This window comes from Carassius gibelio, chromosome B1 (genome assembly GCF_023724105.1).
Source record: "Carassius gibelio isolate Cgi1373 ecotype wild population from Czech Republic chromosome B1, carGib1.2-hapl.c, whole genome shotgun sequence".
NCBI classification, from domain to species: Eukaryota; Metazoa; Chordata; class Actinopteri; order Cypriniformes; family Cyprinidae; genus Carassius; species Carassius gibelio.
This window is the reverse complement of record NC_068396.1, coordinates 9,584,269-9,611,853: the sequence shown is the minus strand read 5'-3', so window position 1 is coordinate 9,611,853 and position 27,585 is coordinate 9,584,269. Positions and strand designations below refer to the sequence as shown.

General features: G+C 38.3%; 1 long non-coding RNA gene across 3 annotated transcripts in view; it reads left to right on the top strand.

Annotated features, from left to right (window-relative positions):
- Window positions 1-27,585, top strand: part of LOC127948706 (uncharacterized) — a 77,917-nt gene that overhangs the window by 31,468 nt on the left and 18,864 nt on the right. The window contains exons 4-6 of one of the 3 annotated variants that reach the window (XR_008152157.1): window positions 20,775-20,835; window positions 21,595-21,718; window positions 22,174-22,456. The exons of 1 other annotated variant lie outside the window; for it this stretch is intronic. This is a non-coding gene — a long non-coding RNA (uncharacterized LOC127948706). Of the gene's footprint in view, window positions 1-20,774; window positions 20,836-21,594; window positions 21,719-22,173; window positions 22,457-27,585 lie in introns of those variants that run through there. One more of the 3 variants, XR_008152158.1, reaches the window with a different exon arrangement.

Here is a 27,585-nt window from a genome sequence, read left to right as displayed (position 1 = left end):
AATTTAAGCTGCATTTGTTTGGTTTTATGTTGTTAAAGTTAACTTCGTGAAAATAGATATGTCTCTTTGTAAAAGGAAATTATTAAATTAGTTTTATTATTATTATTATTATTATTATTATTTATTTCACATGAATTTGAATCAGAATTGGTCAGATGGTCATTTTACACCCAGATGGTGGATCTACCCACCGATTCGACTCGGACCAATTTACCCCTAACCTAGGGGAAAATGCGCCATGGGAACACTTTTTAATAAGAAGCCATATTTTTAGAAATCTTTGTATAGAAACATTCTGATCACTTAAAATGTTAGGAATACTTTTATTAGGATAGGACAGGACAGGATATGATAGATACTTTCACTGTACATCTGCTTCATTTTAACTTATCATGAGGACCACAAAGGTAATAAATGGCTAATCTTACCCCACTCTCCCCTATAAGTAGACATTTAATTTAATATTCTACAACATAAATCTTTATTATACAGGTACATCTCAATAAATTAGAGTGTCATGGAAAAGTTCATTTATTTCAGTAATTCAACTCAAATTGTGAAACTTGTATTAAATTCATTGCACACAGACGGAAGTTGTTTAAGTCTTTGGTTCTTTTTAATTGTAATGATTTTGGCTCACATTTAACAAAAACCCTACAGTTCACTATCTCAACAAATTAAAATATGGTGACATGCCAATCAGTTAATCGACCTAACACCTGCAAAGATTTCCTGAGCCTTCAAAATGGTCTCTCAGTTTGGTTCACTAGAGCCCCTTTCACACTGCCATTCCGGCAAATACAGGGGTAAAGTGTTCCTGCAATTGTTCCCTGGTCGCTAGATTTTGCACTTTCACACTGCCAGTGATGACCCGGTATATGTGCGTGCTTTCACACACAACCCGTAAAGATCCCGTAACGACACGTGACATCAGCTCGTTTTGTGTAATGTACGAGTCGACAACGATAGGCATGTTATACTTTCACTGAAGCAAGCAAACGATCTCGGCGTCAGCGCGGAAAGTGAGGAACTAACTGATCTCTGCTTCATTACAGTTTGCACATGTGTTTCCGTCGCGAACGTTGATCTTCCTTCAAAGCAGCCGGTAAAAGAGTCGCGCGACAACGCACATCATCACTTCGACACGGAATTAGATCTGGCTTTTGTTCACACAGCGCTCGTCCCGGGTCGAACTCCGCAATGTTACTAGGTCCCCGACCCGGGTTCAATTCGGTAATCAGTCCCGGGACGTGGTTGCTTTCACACAGAAGGCGACCCGGCAATGTTCCGGAAATATTGCGGGTCCGACGTGCAGTGTGAAAGGGGCTTAGTCTACACAATAATGGGGAAGACTGCTGATCTGACAGTTGTCCAGAAGGCAATCATTGACACCCTTCACAAGGGGGGTAAGCCATAAACATTCATTGCCAAAGAAACTGGCTGTTCACAGAATGCTGTATCTAAGCATTTTAACAGAAAGTTGAGTGGAAGGAAAAGGTGTGGAAGAAAAAGATGCACAACCAACCGAGAGAACCGCAGCTTTATAAGGATTGTCAAGCAAAATCGATTCAAGAATTTGAGTGAATTTCACAAGGAATGGACTGAAGCTGGGGTCAAGGCATCAAGAGCCACCACACACAGACGTGTCAAGGGATTTGCTGAATCACAGACAACGTCAGAGGCGTCTTACCTGGGCTATGGAGAAGAACTGAACTGTTGCCCAGTGGTCCAAAGTCCTCTTTTCAGATGAGAGCAAGTTTTGCATTTCATTTGGAAATCAAGGTCCTAGAGTCTGGAGGAAGGGTGGAGAAGCTCATAGCCCAAGTTGCTCAAAGTCAAGTGTTAAGTTTCCACAGTCTGTGATGATTTGGGGTGCAGTGTCATCTGCAGTGTTGGTCCATTGTGTTTTTTGAAAACCAAAGTCACTGCACCCGTTTACCAAGAAATTTTGGAGCACTTCATGCTTCCTTCTGCTGACCAGCATTTTGAAGATGCTGATTTCATTTTCCAGCAGGATTTGGCACCTATCCACACTGCCAAAAGCACCAAAAGTTGATGGTGTTGGTGTGCTTGACTGGCCAGCAAACTCACCAGACCTGAACCCCATAGAGAATCTATGGGGTATTGTCAAGAGGAAGATGAGAAACAAGAGACCAAAGATGAGATGCAGATGAGCTGAAGACCACTGCCAAAGAAACCTGGGCTTCCATGCCACCTCAGGAGTGCCACAAACTGATCAACTCCATGCCACGCTGAATCGAGGCAGTAATTAAAACAAAAGGAGCCCCTACCAAGTATTGAATACATGTACAGTAAATGAGCATGCTTTCCAGAAGGCCAACAATTCACGTTTTTTTTTTCCTTTTTTTTTTCTTTTTTTTATTGGTCTTACAGTATGAAGTATTCTAATTTGTTGAGATAGTGAACTGATGGGTTTTTGTTAAATGTGAGCCAAAATCATCCCAATTAAAAGAAAAACCAAAGACTGAAACTACTTCCGTCTGTGAGCATTGAATTTATTTAAAGTTTCACAATATGAGTTGAATTACTGGAATAAATGAACTTTTTCACAAAATTCAAATTTATTGAGATGCACCTGTATACTAATAAACAACTCATTTAGAACATTTATATTATTATTTTTTTTATTATTATTTTTTTGTTTAATATGGTGTGTTATAGATTACTAGTATCAAGTGATTATTAAGGGAAATATACTTAATTACAAAAATTAAAGTGTGACAGCTGCTAAATACTCTATATGATGATTTACCTGCTGGCTTGCTGGAGCTTTGTTTTAATGTTTGCAATGTTGAAAGGCCTTTAGCAGTCTTCCTTCGCACTTTATCTCTCTCTCTCTCTCCTTTCTGGCAAAGGCTTTTTTTTGTCTACAAAGTGTGCCATCAACAGAGATTTTTGTGTTATTTATATTAGATCTGATCGGGTATAATAATTTGACCAGACACTGTAATTCTAAGGACGTGGATATTTTGTAGATATCACTCACTGAGACCAAATCATTGCTGACAGAAATACAAAAACTACCAAATTACTAATTCAGCGAATCATCCACTGACTGTAATTTGGATTGTAATGCATCTACCTGTTAATGCAGCGAGCTTCGGGAACTGTGGTCTCCACTCTCCAGAGAGAGGGAACACAAACTGTGAGAGATGTGGTGGGAAACAAGGAGCCGTTTTGCGTAATCAGTGGATCTTTAGCGGCACTGTAACAGACCAATTTGAGCTGGGGTTAATGGGGGATTGGTGAGAAGGACAACTGAGCTGATGAGGGCAAAGGGTCAGTGGCTGTAGCCACCGGGTCATCCCCCTGTGCATGGCCCTGCTGAAGTATGTGGGTTTTCAGCCTCTGGCGCCTCAGTATGAGTAATCACATGATCTCTAGAACTGCTCTGAGAGTCACTTCATGAGGATTTTAGTTTCATTTGAGAAGAAGTATCATTATGTCATTGTGGCGAGTGGGGCGGGGCCGAGAGGCGTGGGAACGAGGAGTGAGGCCAGGTGTAGTGATTGGAGATGAGCTACACCTGAGCCCCACCGCTAGTATCGAGTCCCACGTAGGAGATGGAAGGATATAAAACTGGAGCGACGACCGTGAAGGACGAGAGAGGACCAGGCCTGGGATATTATTTTATGTTTTGGTTTTTATTTAGGCGCACCAGTCGTCCGTGAGGGGCTGGTGCGCCGTTTTGTATTTACTTTTGAATATTAAAATGAGTTTTGATTGTGCGCCGGTTCCCGCCTCCTTCTTCCCGATGAATATGGAGATTTGTTTATTACAGTGGTGCCGAAGCCCGGGAGAAGGAGGGACGCGCTGCTGAAGATCCCTCGCCGCTGTGGTGAATCCGCGGTGCCCTCGAGCAGGCGAGGTATGTGCCGCCAGGGACGCTCGAGGCGGTGGGCTGGAGCGAGTTGCCGGGGACGGGCGAGCTCGCTGCCGACCGCCCACGACAAGGAGGAACGGCGCCGACTCCTCCGCTCCCTCACGGACGGCAGCCGCCCCTCCTTGTCGTGGGCGGTCGGCAGCGAGCTCGCCCGTCCCCGGCAACTCGCTCCAGCCCACCGCCTCGAGCGTCCCTGGCGGCACATACCTCGCCTGCTCGAGGGCACCGCGGATTCACCACAGCGGCGAGGGATCTTCAGCAGCGCGTCCCTCCTTCTCCCGGGCTTCGGCACCACTGTAATAAACAAATCTCCATATTCATCGGGAAGAAGGAGGCGGGAACCGGCGCACAATCAAAACTCATTTTAATATTCAAAAGTAAATACAAAACGGCGCACCAGCCCCTCACGGACGACTGGTGCGCCTAAATAAAAACCAAAACATAAAATAATATCCCAGGCCTGGTCCTCTCTCGTCCTTCACGGTCGTCGCTCCAGTTTTATATCCTTCCATCTCCTACGTGGGACTCGATACTAGCGGTGGGGCTCAGGTGTAGCTCATCTCCAATCACTACACCTGGCCTCACTCCTCGTTCCCACGCCTCTCGGCCCCGCCCCACTCGCCACAGTCATATAGAAACAAAAACGTAAAGGTCTTCACAACAACCCATCAAAATAAAAGTTCAGTTTAACTTGAAGATGCTGTGACAGAAATATATCACTTAAAGGGTTAGTTCACCCAAATATGAAAATTATGTCATTAATAACACACTCTCTTGTTGTTCCAGATATTATGTCTTACAGGTTTGGAACGACATGAGTGTGAGTCATTAATGACATACTTTTCATTTTTGGGTGAACTATCCCTTTAATGTAATGATAGCACTACTACCACTACTACTAAGTTATTATAACAATATATATATATATATATATATATATATATATATATATATATATATATATATATATATATATATATATATATATATATATATATATATATAATTCTTAAGGAATGTTTACTAATCAAGTTCTAAATAACAGCATTTATGAGAAACAATTTTTTAACAATGTAGAAGTTTTTTTAATTATTATAAATTTATTGCATCCTTGCCAAATGAAAGTATTAATTTCAGCCATCTAATAAAAAAAACAACAACAGATAGTCTGTTGTTGATCATTGAAATGATCTCCCAAACCTCCTGAACAGACAAACTTTTTGCAACTATCTGAAGACACATCTGTTCCATGAGCTCTTGGATAGGCTGGATCCTATTAATGTGCTCTATTTAATGTACTTTCTTTGAAGTCTGTACCTCTTTGAAAAAAAATCTGTATTTCAGCACTTCTTTTGAATTTCTAATTTCATTTGTAAGTGGCTTTACACAATGTTGTGAATCTAAAAATAAAAGCAAAATGAGACCGGGGCTGTCAAGCTCAAAGTATCAGAAGTTTAAGGAAAGAAGTCCATACGACTCAGGCTCTACACTGCAAGTCTTCTGAAGTGTAGGGGTTTCCATTTTTGGATGAAGTATTCCATTAAGGAAAGAAGTAGCTATGTTTCAATAGACAGAAAGAGTGCGTTAAAGCATGTATGAAGTGTGACACTCTGTGTTTTGGTGTGTGTGTGTGCTCCAGTCGGTTCTGTGGAATCCAAGGGCCCATTTCTTATGTCTGGTGAACAGCCTCTGAACAAAAACCCTCTCTTTCTTCCTCCAACATCCAAACAGAGCACCACAAGCTTTTTTTTTTCCTTTTCAATTATTATCAGCTTAACGGGTGATCCTGAATCCAATCAATACAGGTTGAAGAAAACTTTTCACAGTAAATAATAGTGTCCTTTCACTCTCCCCCTCTCTCTTCTTTAGCAACTAGAGGTGTTTCTCTTTCTCATCCTTTCCATTCATGATTTTTTCTATTTTGATGCTCTTCTGTAGCTGTAGATATCGCCGCTGAGAGGCCTCATTTATTACAGCTACCCTGACTCAGCTATCCTGTATTTAACCACTTTATAATTCACTCCGCTTAATTCTGCACACGTGAGAGACATGTAATGCCTCTGCTATTAATAAACTGAGATTTAGAGGCATTTAATGAGATTATGAGCTTGATAAATCAATTACATTTCAATTAAATACTAAAGGCTTTCTGCATTCATACCATTTAACATATCCCTATTGTTAAAGCGTAGGTGATTGATATAATCCAGCCTAAATCTACAATTTTACCCCTGTTTGTTTTCTGTCAAATACAATATAATGCTAATTGTATGAATGCCCTATTGTATTATTAGTTAAAAAGTAGGTGAATGTAATGTGATATCATATCACAGAGGAGATCCAGCAAGAAAAAGAAGTATGAGCTATGGCCTGTAATGGTACTGTCAATACATGCTTCAGGACACTAATTTGGTTGATGTACATTTGTATAGTTTGCACTGACTTTTTAAGTGGCTTTTTTCATTGTGTGTATTGACTGGGGTCATGTCATGAAGAAGCCTTTTTTTTTGACAGTTAAACATGTTCAAAAGATTGTTTTGTAGAAATTGATTTTGCAAGAAAAGTCATCTTTAGTCATCTGCCATTAAAAAAAAAAAATGATATAGAGAACAGATAGACTCCATGCTACTAACAGTAACAGTTTGAAGTCACAGGCTTGATTCACTAATGCATAAACGGCTGCAAACCACTTAGCAACACAATGATCACAGGTCATGATAGTCATGAAATAAGGGGGGTTTCAAAGTCAAATTGTGGCATCACGATTATCCTGATTTCAAATCTTGTCATTTCAGAAAGGTTTGAAATATTTAGTTTTGAGTTCTGCTGTATATTTTTTATTATAGAAGAACCTCTCATATGTATAAATATCAAGAACATGAGCACTTTAACTTTTTATCTGTTATCTATGTGAATACAGTTGTATTGCTTGGTATGCACAGACAAGTATGACTAGTGTTTATATATTTAAACAAGATCTGCCTGGAAACCGATGCCTTGACACCAAACCCCTAACAAAAAAAGAAAGCTGTTATGTCTTCAACGGTGACAACGAGCGCTTATCAGCTTATCAACTTAATGCTGGATTTTCAAATGTGTGTGTGAAATAGTGCTGCAACGACGCGTCGACGTCATCGATTACATCGACTACAAAAATACGCGTCACAGTTTACATCTCGCATAATGGCAGCTTCTGCTCCTGGGAACGGAGAAAGTTGCATTTCATCACAAAGACAATATTAAAACATACTGGTGCTCTCCGGTGTTGCGGTTTAAATGGTTACCATTTTATCTGGTGACCAACTTCCTGGTTCAGGTCTCCGCTGCAGATGGAACGAATTCTAAAAGCACAAACTGATGTGATATTAAGTGTCTAATAAACGCAGACTTGTTCATTGCATGATTCTGATATTCTTGTAAGGATTACAAGTTATTGATATGATCACCCGTAGCGGAATGAAGTAAGTATGATAAACAAAAAAATAAAGTAAGTCAAGTCTGTGTTGGCGCGGGTTTCGAACAAGCATTAAAAGTAGAGCTGGGCTTCGATTAATCTTTTTTTTTTTTAAATGTGGTCGATTCAAAATCGATTCTCAAAGGCCATGAATCGATTTTTTTCCATATTTATTTCCGCAGACATTGAACGTAAGATTAACGTTAATTTAATTACAAATCTTCTCCACTAGATGTCACCCTCTTATGTGCCTTGTGCGATGTTACCAGCGAACCTGTCATTCATTCATTCAGTTTAAAGCAGTGGTTCTCAACCCCCGCGGCCCGTCACGAATACAAATGCGTACACACACACACACACAACTTTTGCAACTCACTTGAAGAAGTTAAAGCAAAGGGAAACACCATATACTACGCAGCAATCATGCTTAATTAAAGAAATGTGGCAAAAAATCTCTGGAGAGAACCTCATATTATTAAATTCGAAAGTGCTTTCCATATTTGGATCAACACAAGGCTACATTTGTGAACGCACATTTTCTGCAATGTTGCTCGTCAGGTCATGCTCCCGTTCGTGTCTTACAGACTGCATCTTAATGCCTCTTGTACTTTCTGCGTCCGCAAGACCGCTATGGACCGCTATGCAGGCTTGATGTAAACATCGCCATCGGAGAGTGTGTACCGAGGCTCTGTGCAGACAACCGCGCGGACAGGTGCGCGTGGTCAGTAGTCTTCAAAAGCACAATTGCACATGTTCAGGCAGTGTGAAGAAGCCCATTGTCAATCGAACCAGTCGGGTCAGGCTCGGGCTTGTGCGGTAAATGAGCGGTCATGTAATGTTTCGATTAGCACGAGAAAGATGCGAAAATGTATGCTGAGTAGTTGAAACGGAGGCTTGCTTCTGACGATTATGTTTTGGTAGCACCAGCAACTAAAACAAAGTCTGAGGTTTGGAAAAGTTTTGAGACTTTTCTAATGAGAATAATGAGTGAATAATGATGCACCATCAGTGAGCGCAGGAGCGCGCTGAAGCCATCTACAGTGGATTCAATCATTTTCCTCCACAAAAACAGGTAGGCCTTACCTAATCTTGGTGAGTAAATGTTTTTCAAATAATAACTAAATATTATTTGAGTCTTAAATGCATAATGTAAACAGAGTAGGCTATATTAGCTAATGTTGGCATTATTATTTTATTATGTCAGCTGCAATGGCGAAAAAAATCCGGCAGAGCCTTTATCTTAATTAATTCGTTATTGTCAAATACCCATCTTAATTTAGAATTTATCTTAATTAAAATTTTTTAGAAAGATTTGTTTTTATTGGTGCGTTGGCCAATTTAAATGCTAAATGAGCCTATACCTAGGGCTATTTATAGAGTGCTGAGATGTTACGATGTTACAGAGGACTTATTTTATTTCTTTGTTCAAAATTCCAAGTGGCCTATTACGTTGGTCATGTATAAATTATGTTAAACCATGTATAAATGACTCATTCATGACAAAAGGCAAAAGAGCTGTGTGCGTGCGTACATTTGAATAATGTCGGGTTGTAAATGGGTTCAGGCTTTTAAAAAGCTGTCAATCAAAATGTACTTGTCGGGTTCAGGCCGAAATCTGTCGGGCTTAACTTTTAAGGCCCGATTACAGCTCTAATAGAAAATCAAATCGAAATCGAATCGAGAATCGAAATCGAAACGATTTGAGAGCTTGTGAATCGAAATCGAATCGATCTGGAACATCTGAATCGATACCCAGCCCTAGTTAAAAGACGGTGTGCCACGGAAAAACAGTCACGAACCACTGAGCTACCAATCTACACCGAATCAGCTCCAGATCTCTGGCTTCAAGACAGGACTATCGGCGGCACATTGTGCAGCTTTTGAATCAAAGAAATGTGACCAATCACGGAAAGTAGGGACACAAGTCGGTTCTGGGGCATTTTGAGTTATTCACAGATTCTGAAAGTGTAGTCTCCAAGCTTTCCAACGATGTGTAACACATGGAAATCTGATAATATTTGGAGAAATTGTGGCACTCAAAAAAGCTCAAAAAAGCAGAAAATAGCCTCTAAAGATTGTGCAGTTCTGACCTGTTCTCACTGCTGCGAGTGACAATGGGGCTCATTTACATCTCATTTAGATAAGCCATACCCCCTGTAAAGCTCCCCCCGTTCGGGCACATTTTCTCTTTGTCGGGGTATTCTTTGTGGATGTAACAATCTCCAAAGTTTGCACTTTGCGTCTGATTGCCTTTAAATGTTACGGATTTTCCCCATTACTCTGTCTTTATCCCCATCAAATTTTACTATCGATATAGCCTCTGATATCTTACGGTCCAACTCGTCTGACGCCAGTCCAATACATTCTTCCTCGTCGTCATCTTTGCTCAGTTGTAGATTAGGGATATTATACAGTCTTATTATGCCACTTTCGTCGTCGCTCAGATCGTCTTCAGAATCAGTGAGCGCTTGTTCATAAGCATCCGGATTGTCGAAGAAGTACTTCACAAAAATGTTTGTGTAACGGCCACGGTTAAGCTCGTCTGCGATCATCTTTGCGGCGTACATCTTCATTGAATTTTGATATCAGCTAGAGCCGGCCAGGGCGCTGCATAATAAGTAGCCACGCTTCCTTCAGAGGGCGGGGCAATAACAAAAGAAACAAAAGCCGGCTTATCCAGTATGGAAATACACAGACAATGAAACGCCCCTACTGCGTGCTAGAATCTCTGACAAACAAGCTGATTTCAACCTCAAAATGTACACTTTTAAATATACCAATACTGCTATCTCAAACACGGAGAGGCTTCTTTGTGATCTCAACTAACAGATTGCAAAAAAACCTGTGTTTGCCCGTTATGAAAATAAAACATAGCAGAACCCTGACTACATTTTATGGTTTGTGATGCTAAAGAACAACTCAATCTCAGACAACTGTAAATTTGTGGATACTGTGGTTTAATTATAAACGCTATCGTTAACTCATATTTACCATAGTAAAATTATTTTCTTTGCTTCTTTATTTTTGTATACTGTAAAAACTTCAACCACATTTAAGTATTTAAAAAAAATGAATAAAGGTTGAAATATTATATTAGTTTATTTTTTTGTAGTATTATCCAAAGGATTTATTAGATAATCAAAAAAAGAACTCTAGATTAATAATTAATTTTAATAAAAATAATCATGAGTAGTCGACAAATCGAAAAAATAATCGTTAGATTAGTCGACAGAAAAAATAATCGTTAGTTGCAGCTCTAGTGTGAAATAAAAATAAGTTTGTGGCATAGAATTTTTAAAATACGTTTGAACGTTTTACACACTGGTTGTTATTGTGGTGACATTTTCACGACTAGAAACTGATGATGAACAAAACAAATTATGATTGGCCTCATGGATGGGCCTTGGCCAATGAAAGCTGCCATGAATTCCAGACTTTCAGCCGTCAGTCTGAAAGTCCGAGACTATTGTTTGGGTAACAATGATTTTGTAAAAAGTGCCATACAGATCAAGTACTGCTTCTATTTAATGCTTCAGTACAACTGAACATTTCAGTAAAACTTTTGCAGTTTGTGCGCCATATTTCTGCATGAATCTTTGGTGAACCTGTCATGATGTAATGCATGCTTTGCAGAGAGGCAATATGACATATTGGCACTGACAACAAACCTGCAGACCATATGTGAGCAATGCCAACATAAAGTGTGTGGGGGGGGGTCCTATATGTATGAATCACATAATCTGTTTAAATCCAATAGAAACGTTTTTAACTCAAACTCACTGTTTTTGCTAGCAACCATTTATACATTGTTCTCGTTTTCTAATATCCATTTAACCTCAGGACAACCGCAAAGCTGCAGTGTATTAAAACTCCTCCGCACAAGTAAATGAGGGAGGCTGAGAGGGAGAGAAGGAGGTTGAGGAACAGACTGAGTAAAGCTGGGAGGAAGGGGAGGGTGGGAGATATAAATTTAATATTCTGTTGTCATCATAAAATGGTGCTGTGGCTTTAGTGTGTCAGAATTGAGCACTGAGCCACAGATTTACTCCAGATGTCAAAAGAAATGGCTCTTCATATTTCAGCTGGTGTCACGCAGCACTCCAGCTTGATGAGCGCTCGACAGCTCTCATACTGTAGCTGCTGCGGGATGGACATGTCAGACAGTCTTCAACTTCCTGTTTTACAGGGAATCATTGTCTCCCCTGGTTTTTACTCCTTCAGGAGGAGCTTTTAGCACATCTTCCTCCTCCTTTTGTCATTTCTTTTGCTAGTCACATTTTTCACATGGATACATAGGGATCTGAGAGGGCTTTATGCCAATTCGCCTTTTTGCCACTCCAGCACTTCCTTTTTGTGACTTGTTTCCTTCCTGGTTTATTCTATTCAGACATTATTTATTCTCTCTCCCTGTTTTATGCTGCACAACTCACATCTCATGATCTGTGCATGCTCAGCATTTAATCTCAGAAAAAGCAACACACATACACACAGGATCCTCAGTGTTTTCCCATGGACACACTCACCTGTCAGGTCATTTTTTAAAGTCTATAATGTCAAAATGTAGTATTGACTCCCATTGTTAGATTTTCCCTTGAGGGAAGCTGGTAGGCGGGTATGGGAGTATTTTGTGTGTGTGTTGGAGTATGAGAGAACATTTGTGGTTAAAACATCGATATTAATATTGCTCTTACTGTCTTCAAACCGCCTAGCCCAAAGTATTAAATTTGGACACATAACTTGTTTCATACTGTACAGACACGAATTGTAATCTTGTTTTTACTTCAGAAAATATAAAATCTAATTTTTCATGGTGGTTCGTGTGCAAGTGTTTGGTTCATGGCAATGATACTCACAATTTAATTAAGGTGCATGTTACACATCATGACTTTTATAATAAAAAAAAAAACAAAAAAAAAAAACGCTCAACTGAGTTCTAGCATTCTTTTTCTTTCTCTCTTACTCGCCCTCTCTCTCTCATTCTCTCTTTTGCACTGGGGTAATGATGCTTATCTCTTGCAGACTGTGTCATCAATAACCTCTTTCCTGAATGTTTGTGTGTGCATGTTGGGCCTATGAGTTTTGGTGTATAAAAAGCACTCTTTCATTTTGCGTTCATGCTCTACTGATTTCATACATGAAGTACGCCGTCTGAGATTATCTACTTTTCAAACTATCACTCTGGAAATGCAGGATTATGTCATGTCATAATATATATATATATATATATATATATATATATATATATATATATATATATATATATATATATATATATATATATATATATATGTGTATATATATATATATATTATATATATATATATATATATATATATATATATGTGTATATATATATATGTGTGTGTATATATATATATATATATATATATATATATATATATATATATATATATATATATATGTATGTATATGCATATTTAGTTTAAAAAAAAAGTAGTTATTCAAAACTATTCTGGTAATGTGACTTTTATTCAGATATACATTAATCATGTAGCTTCTGATATCATCTGGTTTCAGAAGAGGTAAAATGTAGTAGCAGACTGGATTTGGTAATTAAGTTTTTAACACTTTAAAAAATTATACATTCTTATAACATTATCACAAAATTTCTGAAGTATTGTAAAAAAAAAAAAAAATAAAAAAAAAATGTTAAAGGGTACACTATCCACGGATGGTTAAGACAGCTGACACCACTTATGTTATGTGACCCTCTCGCTCGCTCTCTCTCTCACACACACACACGAAAGTAAAAGTGACGTGACATTCAGCCAAGTATGGTGACCCATACCCTGTTCTAGAAACACACAGCATCTCCCCGACATGGCTGCTTCAATACTAACTGCAGTTACTGAAACCACGCCGCCTTTCTTTGTGTGAACATTTGGGCGGCATTACGCAAATATTTCCACATCATGACCTAGACGTGGGGGCATGCTTGAATGAGACATTTTAGGGGCGTCTCTTTGGTTTTGAGACTTTTGTCTTTGCAACTTCAGGGATCTTATCTATGCTCAATCAGCTTGTAACAGTCCAAAGAGAAAGGAAAACTTGAAATTGCATCAGATGACCCCTTTAAGGATTAATATTGGTGCCCTTTTAACCCTTTTATGTCACAGATTTCTAGTTATGATTTTTTTGTTGCTGTTTAGATAATTTCTAGTACATTTTACAAAACATAACAGCTACCAAAAGTTAAGGTTGTTTGGCTTTAAAATGAGAAAAATTGAAGATCAGCGATTTTAAAACAACATGGTGGTACAACATGCTCATTTTAGACAAGATTAGTATGCATGAAGAGATGTGTTAAACATGAGTGAGTTCACAAACAGGTGTGTGTGTGTGTGTGTGTGTGTGTGTGTGTGGCAGGTTGTCAGGTCTAGTGGCATATGGTGTGTGTGCACCCAGGTGATGTCAAAGCACCGTGCCACACTCAGACTCTCAGCCCCATCTGATGACCATCTGTACCCCTTCTTCAAAGAATCTCTGTCTCTTTCCCTCTCTCACCCCCACCCCCCCCCCCCCACCAGACAAATGAATTATTAACTCTCTCGTTCAGCTGACATCCGAGCGATTTGTTTCATCCTTCCATTCCGAGGTGCAGGAAAAAAAACTCTGCTGCGTTCCATTGTTCACCGTCAATCCCCTTCTGGCGTCGAATTATAACAGTGTCAATGGTGTAGTGCTGATTTATTGATGACTTCATAGTTGTGTTATTTTTGTGAGTCTGATTTGTCATCCTTAAGCACCCAATCACATGTGATGTTATCATACGATGTACCCATAATCTTAGTACCCCCATGTCTCGCCATTTAATGATATTTTTCCATATTCAATTGCCTGTAAAATGCTTCTGTATTCTTTTGAGTGCAGGAGATGTCCCAAAGCCTCTTAGACACCTGTTGTGTTAGGATGCAGTTTCAGTTATAATTGTATTTTGACAGATTTTGAAATGGACATTTTTGTTTAGTCTAAGGATCTAATGCGAGTACTGTGTTAGTAAATAAAGCAATTGAATGAAAGCGGTAAAGATCACAACAAAGAAATAAATTGGCGGGAAACAAAAAATCACCCTTATTTTACACTTGCTTTGACCTTATTTGTGAATCACATACACCTTTCATCCATGTCATTTCATCAGCTGATCAATCACATGGAAATACGCGCTTGTTAAGGTTAACATGAGAATGCCTTCAAAACATAGTTCTAAGAAGCGCTTCAAAGGATGAGGTCAGACACGTTAGATATCAACCCTTTCATCTTCAAAATATATGAACGCATATTCATATTTTTTAGCTAAACAAAGGTTGTTCTGATATTTACACTTTAAAGGCTGCTTGACTCCTCTTTGGCATTGATGTGTGGCAGAACGGTGGTGATGAGTGTGATCTGTTTGAGATGCGATCCCATCAGGGGTGTTTTATCTGAGGAGACATGAGGTAGTGACTTCTCAAAAAAATTTGTTTGCAGAATAACTGACTTGGAGATAATGAAGAAATCAATCTGAACAAGTATGAAATTTATTTAAATGAGTGCTTTCCATATCTCTGAAGTAATATTGTCCTACAGAATATTAGTCAACAAATGTTAGTCATATGTCATGAGGTGCATTTACACGGACACTTTTTGCTTCCATCGGATTTAATTTATTCTGATTGACGAATCTGAACGTAGTGTTTACATGAACGCTGAATAAAGTGATCGGGTTGATATGCACGTTTACATGTCACAAGCTTCTGATCGGATTTACTCTTTTGACATGCGCACACTGCATGAATATACAGAGTTTCCTGCTGCTGTTGCATACTGTTTTAAAAAGCGCATGTGATATTTATCTACTTCGAGTCCTAATTAGGCGACGACCAACACATGAACTGTTGTGCTGCTTAATGTTACTTAAAAAAAAAAAAGTCACCAGGAAGAACAGCTTGTTTCGCGCATCATACGTCATTACGCTATTTCTACGTCACTGCGCATGCACAGTACTTTCCAGTTTCAGTTTTCAATCCGGTCAAGTGTTTACATGTCCTCTTGTTCGGATTACAAAAGGGATAAACCACCCCTTACAATCTGATCAAAATTTTAGTCGGATCTGGCCAATTCAATCCAATTGACGTGTTTACATGTGACTTTTTTTGGATTCTGATCGTACCTCTAGTCCTATTACGATCGGATGAGTAGTGTCCATGTAAACGCAGCTAGTGTCGGAGTGAAACGTCAACATACCCAAGTATACGTCGCATCAGTCCAAAAAGACGTCATGACGAGGAAAAAACATATATAAGTTGCACTGGACTATAAGTCGCATTTATTTAGAGCCAAGAACCAAGACAAAACATTACCGTCTACAGCTGCGAGAGGGCGCTCTATGCTGCTCAGTGCTCCTGTAGCATACCACTGAAAACAACTGAAAAGTGTCAACTGAAATATAAATTTTATTTGTTTAACAAAATCCAAGACCAAGGACAGATATTGGTAATCTGGAAAGGCAAATTACTCTGCTAACACAATAGTACACAGAACAACAGGCTGAATTAATGCTCGGTTAGCCACACAATAGCATAAAGAACATAGCCGGGAGGCTGAATAGGCTAAAATTAACATAACAAGCCAGCGAGTCCAACAGTTACCGGTAACGTTAAGCAAGTTCACCAAGCTCCCGCGATCTTATTCCACTTCACTGAATCCCTGAATCACAGAATTTTCAGTGGTAGGCTACAAGAGCACTGAGCAGCATAGAACACCCTCTCATGGCTGTAGATGGTAATGTTTTCTCTTGGTTCATGTCAAATTAATTTTGATAAATAAGTCGCATCTGACTATAAGTCGCAGGACCAGCCAAACTATGAAAAAAAGTGCAACTTATAGTCTGGAAAATACACATGTGACTAGTTGAGTGTTTATCCTTGGTTGATTGTTGATAGTGGAGTTAAAAAAACAAAATGGTGCTGTCTTTAAACAGGAAAAAGTGTAAAAATCATATGGAATTAGAACATGAAAAATGCAAACACAGAACAGGGACTTCACTTCAGAAGTCGATCACGTGTGTAAATACTGCTAGAATAAACCGTATTTGTCAACACGAGTAAACCGTTTGGCTCACTAAATCAATGAAAACCCTTTTTTCCCCTCTATAGAGGTTTGTGGAAAAATATACCAGCATTGAATTTTCCTCAGGCAAAGATCTGGTTTGAAATGCATGGCTGCTCATGCACACACAAAGACCACGCACCTTATTCTTTTTTACAGAATGTTTAAGTAAGTCAATATTTATTATTTCATTAATCTCCTGACAATAATGGATCATAAACAATGATGCAAGCTTTCTGAAACTGCCCTGATGGGGAAGGCAAAAGAAACGTGAAGACGAAGGAAACTTAATGAGGAAAGAAAAAGAGGAATTTGTGCGCTCCATCGGGAGGAAGAGCTTAAGTACTTTCTGATGGCATGCCTGTCTCTCCGACATCAAACGATTTGTTTTATCCGTTTCATATTCTGCTCCTCAAACCGCCGGCCACATGCTGCTTTGATGATGAAACGCAGAGGACACTGATACAACGGATCGGTGTGTGTACATGCGTTTGTGTGTGTGTCTGTCTGATCTGGGATGTTCAAGTGTGTAGATGCAATAACAAAGTTCACGGTGCCAGACAAAGGCTACCATCATTGCCACAGCAACACCTGTGCTGCTTAGAGAGAGAACGAGCGGTGGAAGTAGGTGGGAGAGAGAGCAACAGATTGAGTGAAAGTGAGAGAGTCACCGACAGATTTGTTTCTTCTCCTGCCAACTCTCTCTCCCTCCAGCAAACTCGTTCAATACAAAAGACGAGTGGGGGAAAAATGCTCAAAACAATACGGGGGAAAGAACGCGAGGGAGGGGGCGGAAAAGCAAGGAAATGTGCTAAAAGCCTCTCCTGGGTCAGCAGGATACATCCTAAAAATAAACAAATAGCACTTTATTGGCCTAGCAATACGGGGGACTTGTCGCTCAGTCTTCAAGCACTGCCTCAAATGGCCTTTAAGGACCAGGAAAGAAGCAAGCGTGAAACGGTGGCATGTCGAGTCAACAGAGGCAGCTCCTCGGCTGGGGATGTTGGTCCGTAAAAAGAGAAAAGGAGACAAAAAGAGGTGAAACACCTGTTTCTTGGACAGATTGTGTCTGTTGAGAACATTCAGTGTTATAGGTATGCCTGCACACCATCTGCTGTAAGCGGCGATCAAACACATTCGAAGACTTGTACACCTAATTATACATATTTAACACTTACGCCATATTGTCTTCGAGTCTGTCCTTTGGGAGTTAAAAAAAAAAAAAAAAAAAAAAACAGGTTTTATCCAGAGGCTTCAGGTGCATACACACCCGCATTCACATGATACAAAGAGAGAAGTAGTAAATATAAAACTGTTTTAGCCTGACGCATTGTGATTAAGATATAAAGTCTTTTACAAGGAAACTCAGTTCACTTGGCAGCCATATTTGCAATGCCTCTGGGCAGCTTTTTTGGGCATCTAAGACCAAGTCCTATCTACTTGAATGGGGAAATCATGCAATCTGAAAAACTGCTCGCCACATTAATATTTAAAATCTGACATTGACCAACCATAAATAATGATAAGGAAAATATTTTGTGTTAATCAGAGTTTTGTACTGACTAGTTTGCATACATACATTTTGTCAGCTCCTGGATTTTTATTTCTGGTCATCATGTAAGACGCATAGAAATGCATTTCAGGTTTTTTCATCTGGTATTACATGACATTCCACAAGTAAAACTATGAAAAGCATGATGTATTGTGAACCATTATACACCAAGTGATGTAAATATTGTACATAGCTTATTTTTTTCAAGATTGTACGTTAAATGAGTGTAAGAGAGCATGTAACAGAGAGAACTGTTCTGATTGGCTGTTGTGATTGATTTTTTGTCATGTCATGCCTCCTTTTCACATTTGGTGTGGAAAGACAAATTGCTTGTCACTGGATTTGTGTCATGGCTGGTTAGGACACTTTGCTAATTTAATCACTTGCGGTTCTTCTAAAACACACTTTTTTTTTTTTTTACTTATGTCACAGAGGCCAGTCGTGCTACTGAATGGTGTTAATCATTAATTAAAGGGTTAGTTCCACTGATCTATAATATAGAACTGGATTGCTCATGACGTCATTAAAGTGAAGCCGCCGCGCCGCCATATTGGTAATCCCTAGTGTGCGAAAAAGTTCCATTGAATTAATAGGAATTTGTATGATTTTAATGAGAAAACATCACCTAACAAGTCAGTGTTTATTAATATGAAGTATCACTGTACATTATTACAATGCGAACACCCTAGGCATGTAAACGGATATTTTTTAAAATGTCGGGAATTTCCCCAACTTATTAAAAAGCTACGTTCATTAAAGTAGTGAGCATCATGAACATGATAAACATCAGACGGACACGACCTCAACACATATAACAAACTACAAAGTGTTCGTTCTGAAATCTGAATTTATTCAGAGAAATAACTGACTATATACAGTACGGATTTAAGAAATAAATACAAAGCTTTATTTCCCAGATAGTATTTTTTTTTCATTATAGAGAAATATTAACAACATAATTGTATAATTCATTGTAATATATTAAAATCCATTTCTGATACTAATACGTTCGTTTAATAATTCCTGAATAACTTTGTTAATAAAGAAATAAGCCGTTTTTTTGTTTGATCAGTTACCTGTGTCGTCAGTGCGCAGCAGACACACCCACCAACACGATTTAAATAAATCGCTTATCCTGTCCCAAAAGACCGTAAACACTGCAGATAACATCTGAAGTAAACATTACTTTATTACACATAACATAAAAACGAGTCCCGTTTGACTGATCAGCTTCAAATCGAGTTATTTTAGGACAGCAGTTTGAATGTAACTCAATGGTGCTCTCTGCTGGTAGGGATTAGTAAGATGGCGGATCGAACACTTCCGGTGGCTTCACTGCCTGTTGGCAGTTTAGAACGCGATGAGCGATCCAGTTATATATATAGATCAGTGGTTAGTTCACCCAGATAGCAAAATTATTTAATTAATAACTTACCATCATGTTGTTTCAAACTCGTAAGACCTCCGTTTATCTTTGGAACACAGTTTAAGATATTTTAGATTTAGTCTGAGAGCTCTCAGTCCCTCCATTGAAGCTGTGTGTACGGTCTACTGTCAATGTCCAGAAAGGTAAGAAAAACATCATCAAAGTAGTCCATGTGACATCAGAGGGTCAGTTAGAATTTTTTGAAGCATCGAAAATTCAAATAATGTGTATTAGAGATGCAAACCGTTTGAAACGATTCAGTTCAATTTGGTGAACTGAATGATTTGTTCGCGAACCGGATATCCAGACTGCTTTGTTTTGAACTCTCTCACACAACAGACACGGAAGAGAAGACAATGCTGAATAAAGTCGTCGTTTTTGCTATTTTTGGCCATAATGTATTTTCGATGCTTCAAAAAATTCTAACTGACCCTCATTTGAATGCAAATGTCTCCTATTATTCACAGCTTTGTGAGACGACTGCGTTTGCAGCAATGTTAATTATTGAAGGACTTGGAGAGATAGAGTCTTGGATGGAAGTGGGAGTAGAGGAGGGAAACTGAGTTCTTTCATAATGAATTGAAATGTATTTAGGGTCATCAGTGATAGAAGTGGAAGCTTGCAATTTGCATGAGGTCAAAAAGGCTTTTTTTTTTATTTCTTTTAACATTATACAAAATGCTTGTTGATCAAGCAGTTACATTTCCAGGCCTTGATACTCAAGACAGATTGCAGGGGAGTGAGTTAGAAACGAGTTTTCAATCTTTCGTCACTTTGAAAATGGACCTTTCTGATTTCTGCACTCCAAAGAGAAAGAAATAAACTGATCTGTGGTGATGCTGATTATGGATTGATCAAACATATGAGGCCGACTGGTGTATCGCTCTCTCCACTCCTACTTCAGACATGAGGAGTTAATGTGTGTGATCAGATTGAAGTGTCATCCGGTTCTGTCACAGGCTGTAGAAATGCTATCTATGGCTCTTTCATCAGAAAGCTCTTGGACTTATGATCCTGTGCTGTTAGCATGGTTGAAGGCTAGTGTAACATGCTCATTAAACTACATACAGCTTTTTATAAAGCAACTCAAAACACAGCCAGCTGGTTGGACAGTGATGCAATGGGGTTGTTTCAATGAGAAGTGATTCCGCTTAAGGCCTTTTAGTGACTAGACCATGTTGTTTGAAGCAAAGAGGAAATGCAGACATATGTTCACAGGCCCAGTGTTTGAATCCAGTTTAAATAACTCTGTCAGTGTTTTTTATATAATACTGGAGCTAATTAAACATAAGTCTTTTCTTGTGGTCTATTATTTTTTTTTATCCATAAGGTTATGGTGGGATACTGGTTAACACAAGGTCATAGAGTGACATGGCGACACGCGATAAAAGGTATGTTTTCCAAGTTAATCAAACTATTTGCATTGGCAACACGCAAATTTCTATTTTAGAAATGGTTTCTATTTCTGCGATGTGGCGGCTGGAACAACACCTTACAAACTATATGATAGTGATAATCTCAGATGATTATCTGCTTTATTAAAATGTAAATGTGTCTAATATGAGTGTAAATATAATTTTGTTTGACATTTAGGCTATAACCTGAAAGCAACAGAGAGTTAGATCTTGAAAATAAATTAATGCAAAGATGTCAAATTTAAAAACTCACTGCAATCCATCAAGCATATTCCATGACAAAGATGGTATCAGTCACTCTGTATGTACATTTAATTAATAATAATTAAAAATAATAGTTTATTTCATTTATATAGCACTTTTCTTGGTACTCAAAGCATTTTACATGTAAGGGGGAACATCCTCATCCACCAGCAATCAGTGTATGAGGATGATTAGGAGGCCACGATGGTCAGGTTACACCCCAACTCTTTTCAAAGGGCATCCTGGGATTTTGAATGACCACATAGAGTCAGGACTTCGGTTTAACGTCTCATTTAAGTAGGGTTAAAAGGTTTAATATTTCTGAATTAGATTATAAACGTATCCATTTCGTAGCAATTGCAGAGTGCTCCCAGCCATCGGTTTACTGTTCACATACACTCAGTATACATACAGTAGTATCACAGATTATAATGGGTTCTATATTGTCTTTTGTCGTGACGTGTCATGCCACACCGTTCATGTCCGATGAAGACACGGAAGCAGCGCGGCAGCACAGCCGGCTTTTCCAGGGGATGAACCCACGAGAATAGAGGGTTCCGGAGAACATGTGCACTTTGTTGGTGCACCTTACGAGAGAATAAGACCAGCAAGCAAGGTAAAAATATGTATACGTTTGTTTGTGTGTTTTTGTCAGATTTTTTCATAACATTTATTCAAAACGGCTGTAACAAACTTTACTATGGTAAACTACACTATATTGTTTCAAATGTCTTTTGTCAGCTTACTGAATTAACCAAATTAAAATGATTTTAATGGGGCATGCTTATCTTATATTAACATTTAACATAACTAATGTCAAATTTTGTTCAGGTGTTAGTTAATGTTGTCCAGTAGCCTATTGAGAATTGTTTTGTTTTTAATGCCTAGTTTTATTGCTAGCTGCCTTTATAGTTTTAGAATTATTATTTTTTTTATATTTTTTGATGGAATTTAAGTCACCCCGAGACTGAAAATTCATGGAAAGAGAACAACTATGGTTTTGAGAGGTTTGTGTATTCTGTATGGGCTTTGCCTTTTGAAAGTGTGCCATTTGTACTTCTTGTTTTTCAGGGAACACATTTCTGTCACTAACAAAGTGTATGGTGAACAAAGGTGGTGGCAAGGTTTTGGAGCAGCACCTGGGTTTTGCAGATGGCTATGTATTTTTTGCCCATTATGTTTCTGTTGCCTTAAGATTCGTTGTGAGGATAAATCCAGATTATAACAACATAATATACTGCAAAAGGTCATAAGACAGGAGAAATGGTGAAGATGCACTGTTCCAGCATTGGAAGACTGTATATTTAAGTGTTATATGTGTAACGTTTTAAATAAAGAATTTGAAATATTGTAATCATTGTGTCTGTTATAATTTAATGGCAGTAGTACATATGTATGATAAAAATAAATTGAATTCTATATAAAAATTATAAAATCACATGAAATCTATATTAACATGAATTAATTGCAGTAGTATACTGATGAATTAGATTTTTTACAGTAAGCTACTGTTAAACAGTACAGTTTGCTACTGTAAATAAAATACAGTTCGCTACTGTAACTTACTGGCGACAGCGCTTTTCTCCTAAATTGTAAATTGTGGTGGAGAGTCCATCAATTTGTGTGGCTTCTTTGCTACTTTAGGGTCTGGGTAACTTGAATGAATTTATCAAGTTTATCAAGGCATTTTGCAGGAAAGTGGAAGGTCATATGTCTGCCAGATGAAGCTCAACAGAATTTTATTTACTCTTGAGTTACAACCCAAAGCACAGGAGTAAATCAACATCAGAACAAAATGCGCCACCTTGAGTGGCCCAATCAGAGTCCTGACCTCAGCTCGATTGAGGTACTTTCACATGACCTCAAGAAAATGATTCAGACCAAACATTCCACAAATACTGCTGAACTGAAAAAGTTGTGTGAAGAGGAATGGTGAAAACTTTTCTCTGACCATTTTCTGATTCACAATTACAGACAATATTTGGTGGAGGTTATTGCTGAGAAAGGAGGTGTCAGTCAGTTATGAAATTCACATTTTCCACTCAGCACTGTGAAAGTTTACATTGTGTATTTAATTAAGACATGAAAACATATCCTTGTTTGTGCTTATTTATCTAGGAAACCTGGATGTCTGTTTCTGTCAAATTGAATGATAAAGTTATGCTGAAATCCAGATAAAGACATTGCATACTTCTTCCTCTAAGTGTTTCTTTGACTAGTTCTGATTTGAAAGTTTCAAACTAGGGTAAGGAATATAAATGCATACCAATGCCTGGCATTCATCAGAGCTCCTCTTGACCTTTCATTGGTCATAATCAGGTGTCCGTTAATCCCTTTCTCAAAGCCAAAGGCCCGTAGACTCTCTCCACACAGTGAATTAGCATAAACCGGGCCTCTCCAATCTTGTCTAAAACAGGACATTCTTACAAGCATTTAAATGTTAATTAAGACTAATCAGCATACGCTTAATCCGCCCAATCTCACAGAGCAGAACTTTTGACAGACAAGAGAGCTTCGGCCAATGAATAGTGAATTTCAATGCTGTGTGAGGGCCGGCCGATTGTGGGTTCAGAAGTCAAGTGCTTCCTGTCATCTTCTGCGCATTTAACCTCTCACATTAACATAGTCTTTCACCCGAAAATTTCTCCCTTTAGACAGAGGCCTCTAGTGCTAATCCTTCATGTCCCTGAAGGACGAGGACTCTTTTGTCTGTCCATTTCCACCTGTCCCCAGTGTACCAAGGTCCCAAGGAGCACACTTCACTGGAGGTCTTGTTTCATTTTACAAGTGCCTTGAAATTACTTTAAAAGATCCTTGAGAACCAGTGAAATGATGACTAATCCTTACAATAAGCAGTTTGGGAAGCCCTTTGTCTTAGTGTTCAAAATTTATCGTTGGCCAGCACAATTAGATTTTCTTCCTGAAGATTACATTTGCTCTCACAATCAGTTTATAATCTACAGTACACGACCTTGCATTTTCCACAGCCTTCAATAATTCATGTATTGTAAAGACAACGCTAAAGCAATTGTAATGTTAAACTGTTTGACCTATGCCTGACAGCTCTTTTATAAGCACCGCGGCCAGAAATTGTCCCCCCAGTGCAATGTGTCTCTCACTCATCACTCTATGACCTTGTGTTAACCAGTATCCCACCATAACCTTATGGATCTTTGATTGATTTTCCAATCAGAACTATTTCTCGGTTTTACAATGCTGACATTTATCAGCTATTTAACGAGAGTTTAATGTCAGCAAACTTGACACAGCTGTATTGAGTATGAATTAATGAGAGCAGCTCTGCAATGAGACTGGAGACGTTGGAATCAGATGGAATCAGCAGGTCATTCATACTCAGTGGTTTTCTATCGATGTCAGTCTGTTTGCTGCCAATTTGAAATAGATCGATCCACTGGGCTCAAGGCCCTTGAAGATTTAGACTATAGTATTGCTTGATTATGCCAATGGAGTGGTTTTGGCACCAGCATTCATGCCAATAGCGTATAATCTATGGGTCTCTGTGAAAGCGTTGGAGCGTGGACCACAGAGACTACAATTTCTAGTTTGATTTAGAACGCTGCTATTCAAACCTTGCACTGGAGGGTGTTTGCACTGTTTGTGTGTGGAGTAAGAAAAAAGGAATTTATCTCATTCCTTTTTCCTCCCACATACAGTATCAACAACATGCTGCAAGAGAAAAGAGTGCAAAACTCTTATCGACAGCACATGTCCATTATACTGACGATGTCTGTGTAGACTGCAGTTGACTCTTCTAAGATTTGACATTGGTAAAATACGGTATTTAAAGTCCTGCCTCACAGTTTAACCAGTGGGCCTGTTTATCTTCTCAAGGATGTGCATCATCCTATAAATATTAGATTTTTGGTGTAATTTGGGATAATTTATTCCTGATTTGAGATGGAACAATGGACAATACTTGTACGTCATTTATTACTCTTTGTTAATGTTAATTTATACATTCATTTTCATAATTTTAAGTTAAAAATTAAGATTTAATGGCAAATGTTAATTATAAATTATAAATGCCAAATGTTTTATTTAGTAATAATTATTGTACATGTTTATAAATTAACATAGAAATAGTTGTTGACTGTAGGGTTATTAAAGTTTTATGATTTTTACTATTAAGCTTTGTCTAGTTTCAGTTTTAGTTTGTTTTATTTTTTATTTTTATTTTAATATTTTAAGGCTGTGGAAATTAACACTCCTACTGGTTTAATTTAATGCATTAAATTACACAGCACCGTCATGTCTTATTTGCTTTTCTGTTGCAAGATTCCTGAATATGGAAGAATATGATTTTTACACACTGTCCTCTACTCCTGTGGCAGATGATAGCGATTACAACAGACCGCAGTGTGTGTGTGATGGGGAGCAATCCACCCTTCTATTTCGTCAGGTTGACCTTTTGGCACCTGCTTGACAAGATTGCCTCTTAATAGAACGTCCCTCTGATTACTCTGCCATAGAAGGTGAAATGCAAGTCTATAGAGAATCAGTGGGATGGTAAGAGTAGTTGAGATGTTGAAAATCCAGATTGAAGAAGAGAAGAAGCTATCACGGGTAAAAGGGTTTGTAAGAGTGCTGGTTAAAGAACTGTGAGTTACATCAGTGAATGAATGCTCTTCTTGCTTTTTCATTCTTTAAGTTACTTTGAACTTTACATTTTTGTTTCTGTCCATAAGCAACATTTTAAGGTATCAAGGCTGGCCCAAAAGGTAGAAACATAATTAAACTTTCTGTTAAAATACCTAGTCTCGGCCAAATTCTCAAGTTAGTATTGAATAATTGGGCAATTAAATAATGCGTTGTGAGAAGTTCAGTGAAAAATAAACCCAGTTAAATAACATTTTGTTTTAATTTTTATTTTAACATATTTATGTAATTTGTCTTTTAATTTTTATTCAATTAGTTTACTACATTTAAATGCATCTAATCAGTGATTCTGGACATATCTCAATAATTCTCAATAATTCTTTACTTATTTAGTTGGAATTGCACTTTGGATATGCTAGCTTTGTATTATGTTATTGAAGAAGATGTGTCCAGCAGCATTTAGTAAATTATTTTTTTAGGTAAAATAAATTTTTATAGCGGTGAGTGTTGTTTGTGTCACTCCACTCACTGGTATTGTTTGTTGCTCGTCTCTCTTAAGTGCCGAGGGTTTTGAACCTGTGACACTTGTTTCTCCAAGCCCTCCAATTTACCCTGATCCTCCATGACCCGTGCTTCTCTCCTTTTCTCTCAGTTCACCCTATCTCCCCTTCCTCTCTCTTGCTTTCTTCTCTCAAGGGCACTGTTTTTCTATCTGTGGCCTCCCCCGAACAAATATCTGCTTTAAAATGCCTGTTACAGCTCGTCTCTCTCACCCTTCTGATAATCTTGTGCTCCCGTGACAATTCTCCTCTAGTCGCTCACACTGAGTTCATATCCTCCTCCCCATCCCTCTCCACTTCAGAAAAAAAAATGTCAGAAGCAAGAACAATTTTCTTATTTGAAAAATGTTGAAAATGCTTTTGATGCGGCAGCCCACCGATACGTTACTCTCGGCTTGGCTCGATCTCAGCTCTGAAAAGACCTTGATGTGTGTGTCAAACAAAACAACCGCTTTTCAGTATCATATAGTTTGGAACAGAAATAATCATTACACGCTTTGTGTTTGGAGGTATCCTGGGAATTGTGAATGTTGTGTTTTTTGGAGGAAGAGTGCATTTTCACAATTTCGTGGTGTTTTTCGGAAGTGGTCTGAACTAAATGTAGCGTGCAGGAGGTGTCTTTGATTGTCTTTTCCATTTTTTTAAGACAGAAAGGGAGTTCTTTTTGTCAAATTCTGTGCTTTTTGGGTCTACTTTCATCCGTGCAATAAAAAGGATGGATTTTTAAAGAATGTACTGGCCACACTTGACATTAGGGAAGAAGGTATCTATCCTCAAAAGCCATGAAATAACTTTTACAAGTTTGCTGTATTCCAAATACAAAGTCCAGACCAAAATTGACTTGAATACATTGCATCAAGATCATGTAAGAGATTGTGGGCCAGTCGCATTTGTGAAAGAACCATTCAGACTGTTTCTGAGAACTGGATCAGTGGAAAAGATTCAACTCACAGGAACGATCCAGTCATAAAGCAGACATCGCTAATGTCAGAATATTCTTAAATTCACCTTTTGTGTTCAAGAAATAAAGTGCTATGTAATAACTAATAAGTTAAAATGACTTTTTTTTTTTTTTTTTGTGAACTAATGCACATATATTTTTGCTCTGTTTTGTTACACTATGTGAAAACATCAAAAAAGTATTTGAAATTACCTCAACCTTCAACAAACCTTCACTGTGCAGACTTTCACTGTGCAAGAAAAGAACTCACTTTCTCATTGTCTCACTCACTTTGTCTCGGTCTCCTTTGTTTGTCTGCATTATTTAGCATATGCCATAATCTGAGCCAATTTATGAAATAACGGC